This window comes from Vidua macroura, chromosome 3 (genome assembly GCF_024509145.1).
Source record: "Vidua macroura isolate BioBank_ID:100142 chromosome 3, ASM2450914v1, whole genome shotgun sequence".
Classification (NCBI taxonomy): Eukaryota; Metazoa; Chordata; class Aves; order Passeriformes; family Viduidae; genus Vidua; species Vidua macroura.
The window spans coordinates 97,648,119-97,663,071 of record NC_071573.1 but is presented as its reverse complement, the minus strand read 5'-3'; positions in this window follow the sequence as shown (position 1 = coordinate 97,663,071).

Sequence of the window (14,953 nt, the reverse complement as noted above, 5' to 3'; positions counted from 1 at the left end):
TTCCAGAGCACTGTATTGTTTCCAGAAATTTCCCTGTGTTGTAGCAGATAAAAAAGGAAAGCAATAGAGAAAACACCCTGTTTTCCAGGCAAAAGAATTGCAAGGGTTTCACAGGCAAATAAATGCCATACCTCTAAGTGCTGTTTTACAGTAGTGCAGCTCTACTGTCACAGAGAAGGTTCCCACTTATGTTTGCAAAGGACTGGACTATTCAGGTGTTATTTGTGATAGTCACCCATGTAAGACTGTGTCAGTGAAAATCACATGTTTTTCCGACCCAGACAATAGAGCTACTCCAATGTGAAACCAGTCTACAGAGATGGAAAAAAAAGTGAAGCCTTTAATGTACACAATCATCCATTTCCTGACTAATGTGCAGTCATATGCCTCACCACTTGGCAAGGAGCGTAGTTAATTTTAATTACTATTATTTTTTCTAACAGCTATTAGAGACTCTGGGATTGCTAATTTCAGAGGCCCTCTTCTCTCCCTCATGCACTTAAAATACAGCTCAAAATTGAATTTCCTGTCACATGATGTCCACCATGAACTTGTGTTTTCACACTACTTTTCAAGGAAGCTGATATATGTGCTGTAAAGCAAGTAACATGTTATCAATATCTAAAAAAAAAAAAAATCCCTCTTTCCTATCAAAGTCAAAAGAGGAAAAAATATCTTGAGAGATTTGAGATCATAATTATAATTTAGTCAGTAAATTATCCAAATCCCTATTGAAATCAACAAAAAAAAAAAAAAAAAACACCGCAGATTCTGCCTTAAAAGAGAGCATGAATGCCTGAATCTAGCAAAAATAGTCTTAGCAAACTGAAACAATTTCTTCAACACAGAAATGTGAATACAGCGGTATCACTGAGACAATTCAACATTTTTGTTAAAAGAATTAAGAATTCTTAAGAATTAAGAATTGTAAAAGAATTAGGATAAACTGTATTTTAGAATCATACTATGAATCCAAAAGGATTCAGATTTTAATAAATATCAACACATAAAGTCTTGGTTAACTTTGAAGATTCTGTATTTGGGCTTTCTTCAAGTTGCATATTTACCCTTCCAAAAAGTTGATTGGAGAAATGTTTTTTTTCTGCATTAGAGACAGTAGTACACTCAAGAACTAATGCAAAATAGACTGAAGTCAATCAGGAGTATTCCAGTTTGGAAAGGATGGCTATATCTTCTTAAAGTTGAGTTTCTGATTCGGTATTATGTTTGGTCAGTGTGTACACTGTTGTATTTTGAAATATTGAACCAAGAACTTGGATTGGAATACAAAAGGATGAGTTAGGTCACTAAATAGAACTTCAAACATGTTAGTTCAAAAATTTAAAACCATGAAGTCCTGAGTGACCCCAATGTTTTCATAGGCAAGTAAGGTCAGCTGCCAGACATGCACAGCAGCACATCTCCACTTTTTATATGGGCTAAATCAGACCTTCTCTGAGCAAACCCAACCTTAAAGAAGCAAGAATTGACTAATGAGAAAAGAATATCTTATGGACATCAGCAATGAACTAAGTTTGCAAATCTTTGAGGACAGAGTACAATTCTGGAGAATAAAATGTCATTGTTCTGCATTCTTTTTTTTGTTTTTTTTTTACTTCGCAATAAACTACTTTAACCATTTTCCTCCCCCCATTGTGACATGTGCCCATCCCAGTGCACTTCTTTGTAGGAATACATTATAAACCAGACAAATGAAATTACCAAAACAAAATACAAACACTTTGGGGAGCCCTTTTGTAGCTCACATCATTCATTGAGGCTGTCTCCAGGACAATGTACAATAGATCCATCAGCATAGCAAAAGGCAGTAAAAAAGCAGAATACTTGACATTCTTTTGGGTTTTTTTAGGACAAACTACTTTCTTGTGGTCCTATAACTCACAATTTCTTTCTTTTTATTGTTAAAATATGATCAGTAAATCTTTTTTTTGGCTCTATTACCAAGGCCACAGTATTACCTAATTTGTACCTCTAGTACCTCTTGTGTGGGGAAGGGAAAGAGTTGTTTCTCTACAGCTAAGGGCAAACACTGTTGAAAGCTTCATGTATGGTTCAGCTTTTTTTGTAGCTCTTGTGCAATGTCTAGATGTAATGATATGAAGCTTAGATGTGATGATCAGATAAATTTGAAAGTGGGCCAAATTAAGAAGCAATGTATGAGGAACTGTGACTCAGGCTTGCTTGCAGTCACTTAGGTCTAATTACAGCCACTTTACTGATGTGAAAGGTAATCTCATCATAATTTACATGCTTAGAAGCCGGAAGGAGGTGTAACATAAATGAGATTGGTTACTTAATTTCCATTTCTCTATATCTCCTCAGCATGCCATTTAGACTGAGACTCCTTAACACATGGGTAGAGATGGAGTAAGTGAGACTTAAAGTGAAGAAAATCTAATTTATATCCCTTTAAAAGCTGTTTCTAAAGCAGGATCACTGTATTTAACAGATGTATAAAGACCGTGTACAGAAAATGCTACTGTAAAGTTAAATAATTTGTGATTAATGTTGGCAACTTGAATAATTTAAAAGCTAAGGAATACCAGGCTTGTTTTTCATGTAGACAACTCATTTGCTCACTTGTACAGCTCTACTGAGCAGAGAAGAGAGGGATCCTATGGAAAAGATGGTATACGACCCCACAGAGAAATTTAATGTATTCAAGATGCACAAAAGCTAGAGATAATCTTCATATGCTTTATTATGGAAGGTGAGGAAACAATGTATTTTTATGATTATACATTAATTTCTCTTTTTATTTTTTAGTGCTAAGAGGAAATCTTGATTGTGTTAAACCTCATCCCATCCCTGTCATGCATTGCTGATATCCTTCTATTCTGAACTTTCAGCACTGCAAGACAGCTGTGACAGAAGTCTTATTCTACGACACTGCCATTCAAAGTAGGTTGCTATTTAAGTGAGAGCACAGCATGACCAGCTCTCTGTCCTCTGCTTCTCTTGCTCTGTACACCTAAGGCTATTTCCATCACCATACAAAGCTGAAAAGCCTCTACACTGGCTGAGTTGTCCATTTATGTCCAAAAGATGAGGTAAATCAAAGAATAAAATTAGCTGTTACCTCTCCTTCCCTTTCCTCACTTCTGAAAGACCTTCATCTCTTTGTGTTCCCTTAACCAGAAAACCGGAATGAACCTTTATGGCAGAGTTTAATGAAGAGAAGTAATTTGCAGGGCATGGAATAGCAAAAAAAATTCCTATGCCATTTGGTACCTTCCAAGGCTGCATCTGTACCAGAAATAAAATGGAAGACATATTATTCTATTGTCCTGTCACAGCATAGCTTGCATCTCCATGGCTAAGCTATGTCGTCCCCAGGAAGAGGTGGCACCCTTTGCACTGCCTGTTGAGAAGAAATCTTGGTGTGTACTCTCACCAAAATCCATATCTAAGCTTGGTCTGGAAGGATGATAGTTGTCACAAGGCAAAACTTTGTAAAGTGACATCCCTGCTAAAAATGCCGACAACTACAAACAATGGTCAATGTTACTGCTCATTGGCATATTTTATCATTACTAGGACAGATTTAATAAAAATGTGACTGAAGAAAGAAGAGTTTTCTGCTCTTTTCCCTTCTGCCATCTCTCAGCAAATACTGAGAACTTTTAGTAGCCTGTTGTTGCTGCTCCTACTGCTGCTCTGGCAGTAATACAACTCCAGCCTCTGGATTTTCCTATATTTAGCCATTATTTCTACCATTGTCAAAGCACGCCAAGGAGAGCAAACTAAAATAATGATGATAGAAATCTCAGCAGCAGTTCACTAAATAATCACAGCATTAAAAACTCACCTCTTTACTTCTTGTTAAGCCTAAGGGGATTTCTTTTGGCAGCAAAACCTTGCACCTGTAAGACTTTAAATAAAAAGCTAGGAAGAATAATTTATGAAGTAGAACAGTAGGCAACTTAGAAAAACAGCTTCTATTTGTGTAGTCTACACCCATCTTTGCCAGGTAATAGACAGATCCTTGACCTATGACAGCTGTCAAAACATCTTAAAATTACAGAGCAATGCAGTAGATCTATGAATCAATATCAGTGCATTAGCAAGCACCCTGCTGCTGTAAGAGTCATCTCTCAGGAAAAGTAGACAATATGTCAAATATTTTGCTTTTAGTTTTCTCCTTGAGCAAATCAGTAGGCAGAAGTACAAAGATTTGACTACCCAGAACTATTGCAGGATATTTTAACTTACATATGCTTTTTTCAAGTTCACCACAGCTTCTGGAAATCATGTACCAGCAGTGATCACTGCTGCAATCTCAAACCCACACTCTTCATGCACAATCATTACAAAATGCCTATACAATATTATTTCACAGTCTATGCAGTGTTAATGCACAGGGGAATAGGGATCACATCCCATATGGCCTCTTTTTGTGCCACCTCAGGTTTCAGTGCATGAACTTCAGTCTGAGGAAGCTTAAGGCCAGTTTACATAGGAAGGATATGACTCAGTTGCCCATAATTACCAGTTTTTATGTCATTGCTGAGACTGTCTTGGCTGCAAAAAATGCTGATTTTGACTACTACAGCACAGGCAAATTTTACATTTGCAGGAAAAACACAGGGTGGAGTTCTTTAGAGCCTCTGTTTTGCCTGCTGCTTCTTCAGGCACAGTTGTGAGCTATAACATTCAGACCTGAGCAGGCAAATTCAGCAACAAGAGTGAAGTCCAAAACATGATTTGTTTAAAAGCAGTTCTACAAAATCTCCCAGAACTTTAGAAAAGCTCACTGAAACACCCTGACAATTTTAGACTGCTTTTTGTAAAGGTTTAAGCAAGTACTAAGGGTACCCTGGAAGAAGTTGAATATCTAAACCATTTGCACAAGCTGTCTTAGCTGCTTCCTTTCAGAACACAATATCTTTGAGGCACTTGTAACTGTCAATAATATTCCCAATCTCACTTGAAAGAACCACCATTTCTTTTTGAAGTATACCTTCTTGATATAGTATTATAAAATTATTTAGGACTGCTGTCAATGCACTTAAGTCAATCTTTGATGGTTAAAATTTAGCCGCTTTACAGATCCAAAATTAAAAAGAAAACTAAAGGAAAAAAAAAGCATTTAAAATTCAATATTATGACTGATCATATGACATAGTTCATGGTAAGCCTTTTCTTTCTAGACTTAATTTCCTTTATAAACATCACTTTTCTACTTTAAATTCCCTTCTCTTACTTGGTAGGAGTCCTTCACTCAAATTATTGAAAATAAGTAGAAATGTCTCAGCTTTTCTTCTGCAATGCTAATTTGGAGGAGCAAAATTTAATTAACTTTATCAGAAAATACAAGAACTGCTGCTTCTTTGATATCTAGAATCAAAAAAAAAAAATCACAACTGGATGTTTTGAGGGTCAAAATACACACACATCCACCTCTGCCAGCTCATTGTTGATTGTGTGTCTGTGTGACAGACAAAAAATGTATAATATATTCTGCAACCTTTTAAACTTCTAAATTTCTGTATTTTAGAGATTGCCTTCTTCCTTCTTTACTTAGTTCCAAATACGTTTCTCGGGCTGATTTATACAACACTGTCATCTGATGTCTTCAGATGTCTTTGCTCTGGATGTTTGAGAGAATAGACCTTCTGAGTGCTAGAGCAAAAGAGGTGTTTGGAGATCCTGTCTGAACTAGGAGCTATTCAATAATTAATGTTCAACAATTAATTATTTGAAGGCTTTAAAAGAAAGCCTCAAGCTTTCTGAATATACTTCCCAAAGCCTGTTAGTGGTCACTTGTGTTGGGTTATGCTACATTCTACCTGAAAGGCAAAGAATGATTCTTTATATCCTCTTGCAATGATGGAAGCTCCAGTGAGGCAGCGGCTACTGTCAAAAAAGCACTTTAGAATTCTACAGGACATCACAGGAGGAGATGACCAACAGGCAGGATAAGTCTGAGAGAACAGAGTCTTACATTGGTTGAACAGAGGGACAAGAAATACTCACAGGAGGCAAATTAGCATCCATGCTTACATTCATCTTCATCGTGAGCTATAAGTTGCACAAACCTTTTTCTTAGTTGACCGGGTAAGTATACCTAAGTAGCCAAATACTTGGACTGTTATGTCTGTAAATGTGTCTAGTGTCTGTATTCCTTTCTTGTACTCTCATTATGCAACCCTCTCCCTAGTAATGGAGGTCAAGGCATGTTTTTATTGCTAATTTTCAAGTCAAGTATAGCTAAAGAGATTTTTTTTTCTTTGTTGTTTTAACTTTTTTTTTCCCCTGATGTTTCCCAAATCCAAGGGTAAGTATCATTAGAAGTTGTGGGTGTGTAGATTTTTGGTGGTCATTGTTGTTAATTTGATTTTTTATCTTGCATTTTCTATTGGAAATTTCCACTTGAATACAAACTATTAAAAAATAGTAACCAAACAAAATTAATAACCAAACAAAATATAAAAATAATAACCAAAATAATAGTAATAAAATAATAGTAACAATAAATAACAATAATAATAACCAAACAAAAATTTTTGTTGCTGATTGTTCTTCTTTGACTTCAGTTTTGAAACTCCTCTGATTAACTTTGAGCCTCACTTAAATCCATCAGACATATCTGTCCAAATGCAAATTTAATTCACTGTCTTTGAAAACCAAACCAGACAAGCAAACAATGAAAAATGATCATGCCTTGTAAAACAGAGTCATAAAGCATAACTAGAAATGTTAACAGAGGAGAAAGGGAGAGAACCGTTCTAGGATTCTATTCTCCTTGACAAGGTGTATTTATTTAAACAGTCTTCTGCTTCATTCTCCTGATTATTACACAAATATTTTATGCTCTGGTTGTTTTACAAGTGCATTAGCTCTTAGGAGAAGTATAGTACTTTTTATTAGTGCTCTATGAGACTGTTATACAAAAACCCACCTGGGAGGTTTAAATTTTATATCCCCAGCTCTACTAATTGTTCTCTAAGGGATTAATTATGGTAACTTTTTAGCTTTCCAACAAGTTTGTATTCACACTTATACTGAATTAAGAAAGAGCTTGCACAGTGATCACAGAAAAATTCCATTTGTTTCTTTAATATATCTAAACCTTCTGATAGGGCTCATAGTAGTTACAGTAAAAATAAATGTACATAGAAAGATAAGAGTTTTAATATAACATAATCACATTGCCATTTGATTTTGTCCTCTGAGGTCTCTGGACAAAGATAATTATTAATAAATAATATAAGGAAGCTGTTGGATGCTTTTAGAAGTCCATCATGTTTGTGATATGTTCTGATTATTCAATTAGTTTGCAAAAGTATCTAGCAAAGTTATCTCTTGTTAGTGTCTTTCCCTGAATGTGAAATTGTACTGTGCTTTTAAGACTACCACAGAGGAGGCCAAATTAAAAAATAATTTCTTTATTCATATGAATGAAGCCGTTAGCCAAATTTCACAAATAATTTGTTGAGATTCAAATGTTAGGTGTGTATTGGACACTGAAACTTCTAATTCATGGTCTGATATTCATACATGAAACTATTATATGTGCTAATATAGACTCCCAGCTTAAAGTCTATATTTCCGGAGTAGTTTCCTAAAGAAACCACTTTTAAGAAAATTCTTGACCACTATACTCCTTTAAAATCTGATGGCAATTTAAAGAGGGAAAAGTGATAATAACCAAGAAAAAAAGATGTTAACATTCAGATACCAACAGTAAAACTCTCTGTTGGAAATGGTCCCTGCCTGTGCTAGGTACTACACTGTGCTCAGCTTTACTTTGGGATTGTGCAGGTCAGCCTGGTCCAGGACCAAGCCTGGGACCATTTAAACAATCAAACAACACAATTCTTGAGTTAAACTCAAGAATTGCCAACTCAGTGAAACACCCTCCAGTCCAGCCCAGTCTCTTCCATGGTAGTTATGAATATCCCTTTTGGACGTAGTAACCTAACTACTTTTAAGAGTATTCAAAAGCAATTTCCAGGTTTGGATCCTCTCTTATTTTCTGTTGCTTACTAGAAAGATGGTAGTCAATGTTTGTCATGGGTGAATTTTTTGCCAAACCCAAGCTATTGAGGCAGCAACTGCCTCAACTAGCTCCTGCATCTTTGTGAAGAAAGTTCTCACTGTCCCTGGTCTTCCTTGTGATCAAGGAATCTTGCACTTTGATAGCAATCCTGTGACTTTGAAAACTGAATCATTTTTTTGTTTGCCAAACAAGTATGGCAACAAAAGCACAAATGCTGAAGTAAAATTAAATCAATTCTAAAAGCATGTCAGATAAAAACGTGAGCTTCTGCATTTCAAAACAGGCAGAAGGCAATCATAGTAGAAATTGTCTTTATATTTGTCTGTATTAAAATTTAATTTCAGGATCTTCTGTGTTTTCATCAAAAAAATCTTGTATCCCTTTATCCTTAATTGCTATCCATTGGAACTGCTGCTTGACCTGGGTATAGCCTTCAAGGATGGACTTGGATAAAGGCACCCTTTATAAATCTCTCCAGTCCTGAGGATCTCACTGACTGTGTAAACATCCTAGGGATATTTCTAAAACCTTTAATCTTGATGCAGTCTGACTCTAGCCTGTTCCCTTTTTTTTTTTTTTTTTTTTTTTAACAAGGAAAATATGGCTGGGAGGTACTGATGGGAGACACTGAGCTGCAAGGCACTCAGTTTGTGTAGACTCAACCTAGAAAGCAAGGTCAGGTTTATCTTGCAGACTGCATGTAGCTTGTTCAGAGTCAGTTTACATATTTCCAGGCTTTCTGGTGTGTCGGAGGCCAACTTCTCTGTGAAGACTTTTCTTCATTGAACAGTTTTGTTTATCTAACACTTCAACTCTTATGTATTTTTTTTCCCCCTGGAAGGTCTCTGGAGTCTGGTAGCTATGGCTTCAACAGCTTTACAGAGGAACTCATGCATTACATGAAAGTCTCCCTCTGGTGATCCAAGCACACAGTTTGACCTTAATGAATAGACAGGTTCTAAAATAGGAGGCAAAAGTTGTTTAGATAAGGGCCTTATTCTGTGGAAAGACATTTCTGTGAACGTTTTCAGTACTCTAAATTAAAGAGTACCAAAATGCTTATGCCCCTATTAGAAAAGAAAACAAAAAACAAAAACAACAAGAAAAAAGCCAAAAAAAAAAAAAAAAAAAAAAAACCAAACCAAAACAAAAAAACCCCAGACACTTTTAATTATTTCCTCAGAGTTAGGGGAAACACCAGCTCTCAAATCTGAAGCGTGTGTAACAAGCAATTGCATAGCCTGGAAGGGCAAGGAAAACACCTCTTTAGATTGTGGGGTTCTATTTTAATGAAAGGGATTAGAATCTTTTAACATTTATGATATATTTGAATTATGTGGTAAACCCACTGGAAAAAAAATGAAACCTTGGACAAAGTTTAATATCATGATTTACTATAGTACACCCAGCAAACTATTGCGAGTAACTTGCTACTGCATGCAGAAGTTGCCACAAATGTCAATTTTACAATTGGAAAATTTGGAAACCCTAAAGATGATATCCTTTCTGCTTTGCTGTATAAGAGCTTCCACCCATTGGCAGTCAGAGTCATGATGTTTAAATTTAATTTTCTCTAATGTAATCGGTTTTTGCCTGCTATGTTTAAGACAATTTGAATCAATATCCCATGCAAGTCATTTAGAGTCCATAGCTATAACCACTGCAGGCAGTGAATCATCTAAAGAACAAATAAAGAACAAATCTGAATTTCCTACATGCTCTCACTGGCTGTTTATAATGGTATTCACTTTGACTTGATTTGGGTTTTTTAAGGAAAAATAATAATATGTTTAACAATAATTGCACAAAAAGAAATGGTTCCTGATCTGCTACTTAACCTTGAATAAAAAAAAAAATACTCAATTGAAAGAACAAGTTCTGCTTGCTTGTCCTCCTATTACAAGGTACAAGGTAATGGTTTAATTAGGAATGTCAAGTCTTACACTTTTCATGTAGCTCAAGGATCCACTCACATAATTTCCCAGAATACGACACTTTCCTTATGCAACACCTATGGCTGCACTTCTACTGTTTCTGGATAAAGATCTGTTTCTGGATATAGATCTGTTTTGCCCCACAGTCTCATGCAATTGCACTGGAGAAGGTGAAAGTTTCTCACTCCGGAGCCAGTCTTTTATTCCGCAGTTCATAGTGGAGTCATGTCCCTGCCTCACCTCTCTCTAGAGGATAAAGCATTACGCCCCTTCAAAGACAGTCTCCTCTCAGAACACAGGTGCTTCCAAATTGGCAGAAGACACCAAACAATGAAGTATGTATGTCTTCCTCCAGAGAGAAACTGTACAAAATGCAAATCCCCAGGTTGTGCTGCTCCACAATATTGGAAATTCTATGGGTACTGAGGGAAATTGGTCTAGATATGACTTGACATTTTATAAAGTGGAAAGATGACATTTCCCCTAGTGTCAGAGATTTGCATATTTTCCTTAAAAGAAGGGGTGCCCTACATAATTTTATTGAAGCAAAGGCTTTGGCTTTGGTTTGAAAATTAAATTTTCAAACATTTTTCAGCAATACACCCACAGGGAGACAAGAGAAATGCTTGCAGTATCAACCTCCACTGCAGCACATGAGACACATTAATTTAACCAAGTTGCTTTTCTTAACTCACAAATCAAAATCTCCAGCACCATGTACAAAAGATACCAACAATTCAAGCACTGAAAGGTACTGCATATATGTTTGTTCTAACTGCTAAGTGGGATGACTGGACACAAAAAAAATTAGCTTATGAGCTGTTCAAGAGAATTGAACACTATTCTTACTCCACTTAAAATTATGAGATGTAAGAATAAAAAAAATATCAATGCCTGTTATTTACTTCTTAGACTTCATCAGAAATAGGATTAGAGAAACATAGGCATAGCTTCAACAGGCAGGATAGACCAAAAGAACGCTCAGAGGAAGAGATATCAACAAGCACTTCAAGAAGCTGTTTGTCTAACCTATTACTCATGTTGGTGTTGTCTATGATAGATCAAACTAATTAGTAACTGGGTTAAAGGATTAAAAATCTTTTATGAATCTTTGACAGACATAGTTTAATAGCGATACAGTTTTCATTAAGTAACACTTAATTGTATCATTTTATAATCCCAATCTTTAATATTCTATGAGTCCTACAAAATGTATTGTTTAGTCAGGGACCACAAACACAGACAAAAAAGATCTCTAAATTATGCAAGACTTTGTGTAAAGGTGTTGCAAATACTGAATTGCACTGGAAAAGTCTTTAAATTGACAATCTATTTTACTGCTGGGAAGCAATAAAATTGTTGCATACTTTCTGGTATCTAATCCCTTAATCAATATGAATTCCCAGTAACAAGCAATGAATTCCAACCTAATTGAAACAATTAGCCTAACACTGTTGTCAAGAAAATAAACTATTATAAATCATGACATATTAAGTATTAATTTTGTAATCTAATTTGAAGTATGACTGCACACAGCCTCTCCATGATACTGCTGATAATACAAATGTTGGCTGTGAGCCTGCAAAGCGATCAGTGTGAGTTTATATTGGCATGTAGGGTCTGCAAATTTACATTACTTTGTACAATGAAGCATACAGGGAAAATGGAAATGAAGAAATACTGCAGAACTTGTTTATGGTTGGCTTTTCCAATCTGGAAATCTTTTATACAGAACTCAAGATCACCTCTGTAAAACTTAGGAAAAAACTTGTCATTAGTAACAAACAACTTGTTACTACAACAAAAGTCATTCCTAATTTAATAACTTAATTGTTTTATTCTTAATTGCTAAGAATTTAATTCTTAAATTCTGAAGATGGAGCTCTTAAACTAGAAGACTAGAAGCTTATTGTATTCATCCTTGTATCGTGTGTTTACAAAACATTATTCCTATTAGGTGAAAGATAATAAAACATAATAAGCCATAATAAAAGACAAGTCGCTGTGTAAAACACAGTCTCTAAAAAGCTAATGTAAAATAACAAAGATAATAAGAAAGGATTATATTCTCCATAGTATTTTAGAGAAAGGACAACTGAGAAATCAATTTCAGCAAGATGCCTCTCATTTACACTAATGCATATAACTTGTCCTGCAAACTCCTTAATAGCAAAACAAAAGATCTGGTCCCTTACCTCATATGTACCATTCATCTCACCCAGAGATGAACATCAAAATCAGCTCAGTAAAGTTGTACTATAGAAGTGCCTGTCGTGGAAAATATTGTAGTTTTAGGTCACATCTAAGTCTGTGGTGCCCATGAGTAAACTGTGTCAATCAAGGAAACCTAGGAATACTTTGCTTCATCAAAATTTTACTATTCAAAAAATAGATATCTAGTCTTAGCTAATTTTCTTTGTTCTTACTATAGTTAATAGAGAAAGAGCAGCACATCCAAACAGTAATCTTCTTGTCTCTGTCTTTGAGTGAGATTACTTTCAAGAGCTTACACAATGCATTTTTGTTTCATATGTCTTAAGTTAGAGAACCTCACAGTCTCAGGCTTACTCAAGCCTGTACAGAAAAACTACAGCAAATTAGGAAATCAAACAATGTGTCAAATCCCAGATGACTGTTTCAGCCAAAACATGTTTCTTTTCTGAGGTGTCTCCTTTGATTTGCTGCCTGATAAAACAGTAGTGAAATACATATAAAGGACTTACCTTGCATTAGGAAGATCTTAAAAATCCTTAACACATAAAAATCTCTGTATACACCAAGACAATTTTTGGAATATGTGAAATACAGCGAACTCTAGAATGATATTTTATATCAAGTAATAATGAACAGAATATTGTTGCAGAGAATGGCAAGCATCATTTCCCAAGAAATTTTTCATAAACTGGCATATATCCTGAAAGAAATTGTGTGAAGCTCTATATCCAGTCCCTTCTGTGACCACACAATTTACATTTTATTTTATGTAGCAGACTTATTGGCTGTCTTAGGAACTGCTGATCTAAAAATGTAGTAAAAGTAGATGAGACCATTTTTAAGAAAATTGTTGTAGAATAGAATACTTAAGTTCAAAGGCAACTACAACAATCTGATGATTGTCCAACTGCCTGACCCCTTCTGGGCTGACTAACAGTTAAAAATGTTGCTAAGGTCATTGCCCAAATGCCTCTTAAACACTGGCAGGTTTGGGACATTGATCACCACTCTAGGAAGCCTGTTGTAGTGTTTGAACACCCTTGCTGTAAACAAATGCTTCCTAATAGCCAATCTAAACCTCACTGGTGCAGCTTTGAAACAATCTTACGTGTCCTGTCACTAGATACCAGGGAGAATAGCTCCGTACCTCCCTCTCCACTTCCACTCCTCAGGAAGATGCAGAGAGCAAGGAGAAGAGTCATCATTTTATGCAAAAACAAAAAGTTCCACATGACACATCATATTTCACCAAAACATATATCTGGACCAGTATGTCATAATCACTGCATAAAAAATTATCAAGAAAACAAAAAGGAGTAAGAATATTTGAAATGGGATGATTCAAACCAGAGAATTTTGTTTTGTTTTGTTTTGTTTTTGTTTCAAGGCACTTTCCAAATCTCTACAAACTCATGAATTTTTGAGTTATATCAGTCAAACGATCCTTTATCCTTAATCTAATTGCACCTAACATCTTTAGAGGAATCTGTACTTAGTCCATGATTCTATACTGTCATTATTACTGTTAGACTCTTGCCACTAAATCAATAGCAGCCTAATCTACCTCTAGAGATCATACTATTTGCAAGAGCTTACTCTTTTTCATGGATCATTTGAGATCTATGTAGAGCTTTCATGTCAGTAATGATGAGGTTTGGGACAAAAGGAAACAGCTACATATAATTTTATGAAACAGCTCAAATGAACAGCTTCAAATACAAAGCAGAGGACACATGAAAAAAGACAAAGCAAAAATTTGAAAATGTAGAATCCTAAGTGCATTGGAAACTAAGGAAAAAAAAGACAACTGTCAGTGTTGATCTAACATGCTAATCAGAGAGTTTTTCAAAATATCTCTCAGAGCTGAAGCATAATTCTGTTGTAAGTTAATGGGAATTGTAATCCTAAGCCATGTAACCATGATCAAAATTGTAGACTGTGTATGACAGAATTGCAGAATTTCATAATGGTTGAATTTGAAAGGGTTCTATGGAAGTAATTTAGTCCAACACCCCTGATCAAGTAGGATGACCCAAAGCCAGTTGCCTGGGACTGTATTTGTAATATCCCCAGGGATAAAGAGTCCATAGCCTTCCTTAGCAACCCCAGTACTCCATCCCCTTTCAGTAAAAATATGTTTTCTGATGTCCAGACAGCCCATCCTGCATTTCAGTTTATGCCTCTTGTTCGTGCCGCTGGGAACCACTGAAAATAGCCTTCCTTCAGATATTCACATACATTGCACCCTCCTTTCAGGTATTTACATAGATTGATAAGATTCCTCCTGAGCCTTCTCTTCCCTTCTGAGCAATGGTCCCAGCTCTCTCAGCCTTCCCTCACATATGCAGTATTCAGGCCCTTAATCACCCTTGTGTCCCTTTGCTGAAGTCTCTCCTGTATGCCTGTGTCTCACCTGTATGGAGAAGCCCAGAACTGGACACAGTACTACAAGTGTGGCCTCACCAGTGCTGAATAAAGGGGCAGGATCCCCTCCCCTGGAGTCCTGTGTAGCCCAGGATACCATTTGCCTTCCTTGCAGCAAGGGCTCCCTGGCTCATGTTGAACTAGTTGTGCATCAGGACCCCCAGCTCCTTTTGGCCATGCTGCTTTCCAGCTGATCCCCAACACATAGTTCTGTATAGAATTGTTCTTCCCCAGGTACAGAACTTTGTACTTCTCTTTGAACTTCAGGTTTCTTCAGCCTGTGTCCATTAAAAGGAATTTTCTACTATGTTAAATGTTTTGCTTCTTGTACCTGAAATTGAACTCATGTTGTTGGACT